Raw genomic sequence first — 10,816 nt, 5'->3', positions numbered from 1 at the left:
GTGTGTGTGTGTGAGAGAGAGAAAGAGCGAGAGAGTGTGTGTGTGAGAGAGAGTGTGTGTGTATATGTGTGTGCGTCAGATCAGAAATACATCTGTGGGTGCTAGAAATCACTCCCCTTCCTCAGGCATCCAAAGATTTCCAATTATTCCAGCAATCAGTTACCACGGTCTAATAACTCCCTGGGAATAGGCACTGAAAGACGTTGCTGGCTGGATCTCAGTCCCCACCTCATTGAAACAATGAGCCCATTCAGTTCCCAACGTTCTGACAGTATCTTGGTGTCCCTGACAAGGGGGACCAGTGGAAAGATATTTGTATCAGTTCTCACTCTCAAAGGAAGGGCCTTTGCTTCACTGAGGACCAGCTGGGATTCTAGTGTTTGAAAGAACTGCCCGATTTCATGGCAGGCATGCCCCATTGGAGTTGGACCAGGAACTGAATACCAAAACATAGGACTTCAGAATAAGAGGAGGCCATTTGGCCCCTCAAACCTGGTCTACTATTTGGTAAATCTTTATCCACTCATTTATCGCAGACCCATAAAATCTTACAGAGGCCCTTTGGCCCATCAATACAATGAAAACTACACTAAATCTAAACCAGTCTCACCTTCCAGCACTAGGCCTCTGGCCTTGAATGTTGTGACAGTTCAAGACAGTTCGTCCAATTCATTTTTAAAGGTTGTGAGGTTTTCTGCCTCAACCAGTCTCCCAGGCAGAGGATTCCAGACTCCCACTACCCTCTTGGTGACAAATATTCCCTCAATCCCCTCCAAGCTTCCTGCCCTTCACCTTAAAATTATACCCCTTTAATCCTGAGCCTTTGACTAAGGCGAACGGCTGCTTTCTATCCACCCTGTCCATGCTACTTGAAATCTCATACACCTCTGTCAGGTCCCCCCTCAGCCTTCTCTGCTCCATTAAAAACAACCCGAGCTTATCCAGCCTCTCTCCATCGCTGAAATGCTCTATCCCAGGCAACCTCCTTGTGAATCCCCTCTGCACCCCCTCCAGTGCAAGCACATCACTCCCCATAGTGCTGTGACCAGAGCTGCACACGGTACTCCAGCTGTAGCCTAACCAAAGTTCAGTACTACTCCAACATAACCTCCTTGCTCTCAGAATCTGTGTCTCAACTGATTAAGGCAAGTGTCCCATACACCTTCTTAACTCTCCTACTAACCTGTACTGCCATCGTCAGGGGTCTGTGGACAGAACCCCAAGATCCCTCTAATCCTCTGAGCTTCCTGACCTCCAGCCATTCATTGAGTACTCCCTTGATTTGTTACTTTTTTTAAAGATTCCCCACAGTGTGGAAACAGGCCCTGCAGCCCAACAGGTCTGCACTGACCCTCCAAAGAGTAACCCACTTCCCTCTGACTAATGCAGCTAACACTTTGGGCAATTTAGCATGGCCAATTCACCTGCCCTGGAGGTAAAGAGTCTGCTAACCACTGAGAAGCTAACCACTGGTGGCACAGTGGCTCAGTGGTCAGCACTGCTGCCTCACAGCGCCAGGGACCCGGGTTCGATTCCACCCCCAGGTGACTGTCTGTGTAAAGTTTGCGCATTCTCCTCGTGTCTGTGTGGGTTTTCTCCAGGTGCTCCGGTTTCCTCCCACAGTCCAAAGATATGCAGGTTATGGTGAATTGGCCAAACTAAATTGCCCATAGTGCTTGGGAATGTGTAGGTTAGGTGCATTAGTCAGGGGTAAATGTAGAGTAATAGGGTAGGGGGAATGGATCTGGGTGGGTTACTCTTCAGAGGGTCGGTGTGGGCTTGTTGGGCCGAAGGGCCTGTTTCCACACTGTAGGGATTCGATTATTCTAAAGTGCATCATCCCACATTCGATCTGTCAATGATCTGCCCACATGACTGATTTTATCCTGCTGTAGCCTGAAATCATCTTCTCTTTCAGACACCCAGCCAATCTTAACCTCCCTTTGCAGACTCCTTATCTCCTCTGGACAACCGAATCTCCGTTCTATTTTTGTCAGCAGACAAAGATTTACTCCAGCAGTAGATTTAACTCCCAGCATTTCGGCGCCTGATCCAAGTCATGGAAATGAATATTTGGTGTCAATGATGAAGGGGCACAGTTTTAGAGTAAGGGGAAGGAGATTCAGAGGGGATTTTGGAAAAAAGATATTTCACTCAGAGGGTGGTGAGAATCTGGAATGTACTGCCTGGGCAGGTGATGGAGGATGGAAATATTACGACCTTTTTTTGGATGAGCACGTCAAATATCATAATATTCGAGGATGTGGGACACGAGCAGGAAATTGGGATTGTACCCTTCGGTGGTGGTTGTTTTCAGGGCAGAGTCGATGGGCTGAAGGGCCTTTTTTGTGCTGTATGAATCTATGAATCGATGAATTTATGGATAGTAAACAGCTGATCCTTGTGACACGCCACTACATACAGCTTGCTAAGTTGAAAATGACCCTTTTATGCCTCCTCTCTGTTTGCTGTTGGTAGCCAAATTTTTCTCCAAGATAATATGTCACTGCCAACTTGATGTGCTTTTAATTTAATTAAAATAAATCTCTATTTAATATTGTCATCAAAAAGTCAGTGGGAAGCACATATGCCTCTGAGTCAGAAAGCCAGTTATAGAATCTTCACAGTGTGCAGGCAGGCCATTTGGCCCATCAAATCAACATCGACTCTCTGAAGGGCATCCCACCCAGATCCACCTCTATAACCCTTCCACTACAGCCCCGCATTTCCCATGGCCAATCCACCTGACCTGCACATCTTTGTAGGAGGAAACCGGAGCACCCGGAGGGAACCCACACAGACACGGGGAGAACGTGCAAACTCCACACAGACAGTCTGCCTGAGGCGGGAATTGAACCCGGGTCTCTGGCGCTGTGAGGCAGCAGCACTAACCACTGAGCCATCGGGCTGTCCTGCACAAATCAGCTATCAGCAGATGAGTATAAATCCTAACCCTACACTTCAGGTGCTTGGAACCAAGTCAAGCCACTAATTAAATTTTTGCTGTCTCACTTTCCTCATGGTATTTTAGACCTCAAAAAGGAGGCCATTGTGCTTGTGTTAGCTCTTTGGTAAGATTTCAACCTACTGCGAATCCTCTTACAAGGATGCCTTCCTTGAAGAAGCTCTCTGCCTCTCTCTATAAAGATTTCAGTGAGTCTTCTCCTGCTGAACACTCTCTGCTCATTCCTGAAGAAGGGCATGTGCCCGAAACGTCGAATCTTCTGTTCCCTAGATGCTGCCTGACCTGCTGTGCTGTTCCAGCAATAAAGTTTCATCTTTGGTAAGAAGGCCAGGCTCAATGGGCTGAATGGCCTATTTTGTCACCCCCACTTCTCATGATGTTATGTGGTTCAACATCCACTTTTTTTGGCAATTACTCCTGTGAAGTGCCTGGAGTGCAAGTTATTGTGGTCATCTGAAAATTGGCATTCTTGCATGGGTCCTGATGGGTTCAAGATGAAAAACTTTGACAATATGTTGCTGTTTTCAGCCAGACTCAGAAACATGTTTACGAACTGAAAATACTGCCAATGTTGGAAATCTGAAATAAAGACAGAGAGTGTTGGGAATACCCAATAGTTCAGGACAATGAACTTGATGAAAGAGATCTCGTAGCAGCTAGTAGTCATAGAGTCATAGGGCATCGAAACAGACCCTTCGGCCCAACTCATCCAGGCCAACCAGGTTTCCTAAGCTGAACTAGTCCCATTTGCCAGCATTTGGCTTGTATCCCTCTAAACATTTCCTATTCATGTACCAGTCCAAATGCCTTTTAAATGCTGTCATTGTACCAGCCTCCACCACATCCTCTGGCAGCTCATTCCATACACGTACCACCCTCTGCGTGAAAAAGTTGCCCCTTAGGTCTCTTTTAAATCATTTCCCTCTCACCTTAAACCTGCGCCCTCTAATTTTGAACTCCTCTACTCTGGGGAAAAGACCTTGACTATTCACTTTATTTATGCCCCTCATGATTTTATAAGCCTCCATAAGGTCACCCCTCCATAAGGCATCCAGGGAAAAATGTCCCAGCATATCCAGCCTGTCCTTATAATTCAAACCTTCCAATCTCAGTAACATCCTTAGAAATTGTTTCTGCACTTTTTCCATTTTAAGAGCATCCTTCCTGCATGCAGTATTCCAAAAGTTGCCTCACCAATGTCCTGCATGGTGGCAACATAAAGTCCCAACTGCTGTACTTAATGCTCTGACAATTAAGGCAAGTGCGCAAATGCCTTCCTCATCACCCGTGACTCCACTTTGAAGGAACTATCTACCTGCACTCCGAGGTCTCTTTGTTTCAACAACACTTCCCAGGGCCCTAACAGTAAGTAGTGTTACTGCCTCTAAGACAGGAGTTCTGGCGTAAAGCCTCACTCCAGAACTGGGACATGGGGGCGGCACGGTGGTACAGTGGTTAGCACTGCTGCCTCACAGCGCCAGAGACCCGGGTTCAATTCCCGCCTCAGGCGACTGACTGTGTGGAGTTTGCACATTCTCCCCATGTCTGCGTGGGTTTCCTCCAGGTGCTCCTGTTTCCTCCCACAGTCCAAAGATGTGCAGGGTCAGGTGAATTGGCCATACTAAATTGCCTGTAGTGTTAGGTAAGGGGTAAATGTAGGGGAATGGGTGGGTTGCGCTTCGGCGGGTCGGTGTGGACTTGTTGGGCCGAAGGGCCTGTTTCCACACTGTAATGTAATGTAATCTAATGACCAAGGTAAGTGTCTTCATTATTCAGTCGTGTAAGGATCAACTTGTAGCTCCTCCCACCGTATATTGATTGTGGGAGGGAAGAGCAGGAGGGACTCCTGGTCATTCTGGGCAGGAAAGAATCTGGAGACTTGACCATCACCACCCATCGCTGCAGACAACAAAAGGCTGGGAAAGGCAACTCGTCGAAGATTCATTTGGCCGAATGGCTGGATGGTGCCAATAGCATGGAGATGGTCAAATCTGTGCTTGAGCAGGGACCATGAGTTGAAGATGGTAACATCTCACCATCTTGTTTCAGTCTGCAGTGATCAGTTGCAGTGTGGTTTTAGGCCTACAGGTGTCAGTGTTGATCCAGCTGATCTCCTTGTTCTCTGTACTGCCACCAGCAGACTGTTCTCTGAACTGCAGTCTTTATTGGCTGCATTGCAGATCCCAGAACATAAAGGGCATGACTTAGAATCATAGTTAAAAATCACCCAACACCAGGTTATAGTCTAACAGGTTTAACTGAAGTACTAGCTTTTGGAGCGCTGCTCCTTCATCAGGTGGTTGATCAGTGGCGTTCCGAAAGCTAGTGTTTCCAAATAAACCTGTTAGACTACAACCTGGTGTTGGGTGATTTTTAACTTTGTCCACCCCAGTCCAACACCAGCATCTCCAAACATGACTAGAATCATAGAGTCAGAGAGATGTACAGCACAGAAAACAGATCCTAGTCCCATTTGTCGGCATTTGGCTCATATCTCTCCAAACCCTTCCTATTCATATACCCATCCAAATGCCTTTTAAATGTTGCTCTTGTACCAGCCTCCACCACTTCCTCTGGCAGCTCATTCCATACACGTACCACCCTCTGTGTGAAAATGTTACCCCTGTAGGTGTCTTTATATCTTTCCCCTCTCACCCTAAACCTATGCCCTCTTGTTCTGGATTCCCCGACCCCAGGGAAAAGACTTTGCCTATTTATCCTATCCATGCTCCTCATGATTTTGTAAACCTCTGTAAGGTCACCCCTCAGCCCCCGACGCTCCAGGGAAAACAGCCCCAGCCTGTTCAGCCTCTCCCTATAGCTCAAATCCTCCAACCCTGGCAACATGCTTGTAAATCTTTTCTGAACCCTTTCAAGTTTCACAACATCTTTCTGATAGAAGGGAGAGCAGAATTGCATGCAATATTCCAACAGTGGCCTAACTAATGTCCTGTACAGCCACAACATGACCTCCCAACTCCTGTACTCAATACTCTGACCAATAAATGCCTACAATAGAACATTCTGCCTGTCAAACCTGTTTAGATTAGATTCCCTACAGAGTGGAAGCAGGTCTTTCGGTCCAACAAGTCCACACTGACCCTCCAAAGAGTAACCCAACCGTTTCCCTCTGACTAATGCACCTAACACTAAGGGCAATTTAGCATTGTTCTGGATTAGTGGTGCTGGAAAAGCACAGCAGTTCAGGCAGCATCCGAGAAGCAGTAAAATCGACGTTTCGGGCAAAAGCCCTTCCATGGCCAATTCACATGCTCTGCACATCTTTGTGACTGTGGGAAGAAACCGGATCACCCAGAAGGAACCCGCACAGACACAGGGGAGCATGTGCAAACTCCACGCAGTCGCCTGAGGCTGGAACCAAACCCAGATCCCTGGCGCTGAGGGGACAGTGCTAACCACCATGCTACCCTTTCTTCCATTCAATGAGCTAATGGCTGATCTGTAGCTCAGATGCATCAAACTAGCTTATTTCCATAGATTTAGTACACTTGCTGAACAAAAGTCTAGCAACCCCAGCTTTGAAAACGTCAATTGACCCCCCATTTGAATTGGGGCTCGTAGAGGGTAGGGTTCCAGATTTCCGCTGCCCTTAACATGAAGTAATGTTCTCAGGCATCACGCATGAAAGGCTTGGGTTTCATTTTAAGATTCTGACCTTTTAGTCTGGACTCCCATTACCAGAGAAAACAGAGTTCTATCAATCAAGCCTCTTGACTTTATAACTATGTAATTAATTCTAACACGAAAATGCATAAATTTAAGGTGAGTGGGGGGGAAGGTCAAAGGAGATGCGAAGGGCATGTTTCTTTACATAGAGAGGGGTAGGAGTCTCAAACACACTGCCAATGGGTGGTGGAGGAGGGTGCTTAAGGGACTTTTAATTAATCACATGAATATACATGGAATGGTGGGATATGGACCAAGGGCAGGCAGAAGGGATTGGTTTAATTTGGCATCATGTTCGGCACAACATCATGGGCTGAAGGGCCTGTACTGTTCTCTGTTCTAATTCATTAATTCATTACAATTAATTATCACCTTAGTTAGACCATTGCTTAACCTTCAATTTTTGAGGAAATACAAGGTTTGACTTGGCAATTTTTTCTTGCAACTTAACCCCTTTACTCCTGTCTGCTGAATCTGTGCTATACCCTCAGGGGGCAATGTATTGCTGGCCTGAGACTGAACACAGTCACTTCAAATAGCATCTGACCATAACTTCACATTATTGTTACCAAAACCTTCTTGGTACCATTTTAACACTTCCTTTTTGCTCGCCATGAAAACCAAAACTTAATATTTCCTGCTCTGGGTTAAAACTGTGCCCAGGATCTCACAATCACCTCACTTGTCTCTGTGCTGTGTTGTTGTAAGCTTCCCTGATCTCGGCCTGCCCTGTGGAACAGTAATTTTGCCCAAAACGTTGACTTTCGTGCTCCTCGTATGCAGCCTGACCTGCTGTGCTTTTCCAGCACCACTCTGATCTAAACTGTAATTCCTGCTTTAACAAAGGTAAAATCCTGCCAATGTTGCAAATCCGAAACAAAAGCAGGAAATGCTGGAGAAAGCTAGATTGGCCTTGGATGGATGTCAATTTACAAGCAATAGATTTTATATCCATTCACTTCCTCTGAACAGTCAGAATGTCTCCCAGTTGACAGGATCAATAACTCAACGCTTATAGATTGGGAAAGGGGCTGGTGCAACGATGATTGGAGTATGGGATCACTTGCCTCAATTATACAGGGCCTTGGTGAGACCCCCCCCCCCACCCGAGAGTATTGAGTACAGTGTTGGTCTCCTTATCTGAGGTAGGATGCTCTGGCGATGGAGGGAGGGCATCGAAAGGTTACCAAACTGATTCCTGGGATGGCAGAACTGATGTATGAAGAGAGACTGGATTGGTTTGGACTATATTCACTGGAGGTTAGAAGAATGGGAGGGAGGGAGGGAGTCTCATAGAAACCTATAAAATTCTGACAGGACTAGACAGGGTAAACACAGGAAGGATGTTCCCGATGACCAGGGGGTCCAGAAGCAGGGGTCACAGTCTAAGGATACGGGGAGGCCATTTAGGACTGAGATGAGGAGAGAAATCTTCACCCACACAGTGGGGAGCCTCTGGAATGTGGTTGATGTCAAAACGTTGAATGTTTTCAAGATGGAGTTAGATATAGTTCTTAGGGCTAAACAGATCATAAGATATGGGGAGAAAATGGGAATGGTGTAAAGAGTTGGGTGATTGTCCTCGATTTTATTGAATAGTGGAGCAGGGGGATCGAAGGGCTGCATGGCCTACTCCTGTTCCTATTCTCTATTGTCCATTGTCATATCTCTCCTCAGATATCTTTGGCATGGAAGAATGGATGCCTAGGAATCATAGTCAGAGAGTCATACCACACAGAAACAGACCCTTCGGTCCAGCCAGTTCATGCTGACCATAATCCCAAGCTAAGCTAGTCCCACCTGCCTGCTCCTGGCCCATATCCCTCCAAACCTTTCATGTACCTATCTAAATATCTTTTAGATGTTGTAACTGTAGCTGCATCCACCACTTCCTCAGGAAGTTCACTCCACACATGAATCACTCTCTGTGTAAAAACGTTACCCCCATGTGTTTTTAAAGTCTTTCTTCTCTCACCTTAAAATTAAGCCACCTAGTCTTGAAATCTCACCCTTGGGAAAAGACACCCTACCAATACCCCTCATTATTTTATAAACTTGCAAACCAGTGAAACATGTCCCAGGCTCTTCTTTAAAGTCAAACCCTCCAGTTCCGGCAACATCCTGGGTAAATCTCTGAAGCAGGTCATCACCCAGTGGCCCACTCATGTCCAGGAGGTTTCCTGGATAAGTGGGTCTTATGAATCAGATTGAGCCAACACAGGTATTACAAATTCCCACCAGCTGAGTTTTCTCGAAACATCGCACTGTTCCAGGGTGGCAGTACAATGTTCTACCTCTGGGTGGCAGCCTTGCCTGTGTATTGAGCAGGAGTGGGCTGTTTGTGGGATTCTCTCTAGTCTTTTAACATCCAACCCTCTCAGCCAACAGCACCACCACCACCCCTGCCCCCATCGTCTGTAGAGCTCAGACAACTGCTTAACGTCAGCAGTGAGATTTGGTCTGTGGAGAGAGAGGGCTCTGATCTTCAGGTCCTCACTTTCTCCCACTTAATGGAAGTCTGGCTACTGGTAAACCAAGGTGAAAGAAAAACTGATTGCAATTTTTTCCCAGGGCATAGATGAAATTCAGCGCGATTGGTGAATGCAACACAGATATCTCACAGTGCAAGAGGAGGCCGTTCAGCCTTTCATTCCTGCAGCAGCTCTTCAAACGAGTGTTATTACCTTGTGCCAATCTCCTGTCTAATCCTCATATTCTTGCACCTTATTGTTATCCCGATAACCATCCAATTCCCCTCTTAAATGTCTCAGTTGAACCTTCCTCCACCACATTTCCAGACACTGCATGCCCACTGAGTCTCCTCTCAGATCACTCTTGCTCTTTATTTTTGCAAATCACTTCAAATCTGTGCCCTCTTGCTCTCGTTCCTCCCACAAGCAGAGTCGAGAAACACACAGCAGGTCAGTCAGCATCCGAAGAGCAGGAGAAACCTTCTCCTTTTACCAGCAGGACTAGTTTCTACCCTATCCAGCTTGTTCTATCAGATCTTCCTTTCAACCTGCTTCATTCCATGGAGAACAATCCCAACCCCTTCAATCCATTCCCATCACTGACACAGTTTTGTATTCACGCGTGGGACATGGATGCCGCGGGCTGAGCCAGCTTTTATTGCTTCATTCCTGGAAGCAGTCCTGGAACCTGCTTTCGCATTCCAACTGGTTTTGTGGAAAACAGAATTATTAGAAAGAGGTGGCTCAGTGATTAGCACTGCTGCCTCACAGTAGCTCAATTCCAGCCTTGGGTGACTGTCGGTGTGGAGTTCGCCCTGGGTGTCCTTATGGTCTGAAAATACGCAGGTTAGCTGAGTTGGCCATGGGGAAGGAAAGGTTACAGGGATATAATGGGCAGCTGCTCTTCAGAGGTCAGTGTGAACTCGATGGGCTGAAAGGCTTGCTCCCATGATGTGGGGACTCAGTGTTTGACTAATGTATCAGAGTTCCTGAGGAAGTAACAATCCTGAAGGGGCTGGATGTGGACAGGATGCCCTTTCTTATGGGAGAATCTAGAGCTGGGGATCACTGTTTAAATATCGCAAGGTGCCCATTTAAAGCAGCGATTGGATGAATTATTTTGTTCTGTCAGAGGGTTGTGGACCTTTGGAACTCTCTTCCTGAAAAGCTGGTGGATTCGGAGTTCCTGAATATTTTTGACACAGAAGCTGATGCATTCCTGTTAGGCAAAGGGGTTAAAGGTAATGGAAGGTAGTCGGGAATATGGCTTTGCGTTTCCAATCATAATAGCCATGATCTTATTGAATGGTGGAATAGTGAAGCAGGCACAACAATGCCTCTTCTTCCTCAGGCAGCTCAGGAAATTCAGCATGTCCATAACGACCCTCACCAACATCTACAGATGCATCATCGGAAGCACACTGTCCGGGTGCATAACGGCCTGACACGGCAACTGCTCTGTCCAGGAATTTAAACAATTACACAGCCCAGACCATCACAAGAGACGACCTCCCATCCATGGACTCCATTTATGCGGCTCACTGCCGCGGAAACGCTGAAACATCATCACAGACACATCCCACCCCCACAATGCTCTCTTGCAACCTCTTCCTTCAGGCAGAAGATACAAAAGCTTGAACACACACACACACACACCCAGACACACACCCAGACACACACCCAGACACACACA

Source organism: Chiloscyllium plagiosum, chromosome 7 (genome assembly GCF_004010195.1).
Source record: "Chiloscyllium plagiosum isolate BGI_BamShark_2017 chromosome 7, ASM401019v2, whole genome shotgun sequence".
NCBI lineage: Eukaryota > Metazoa > Chordata > Chondrichthyes > Orectolobiformes > Hemiscylliidae > Chiloscyllium > Chiloscyllium plagiosum.
This window is presented reverse-complemented; position numbering follows the sequence as displayed.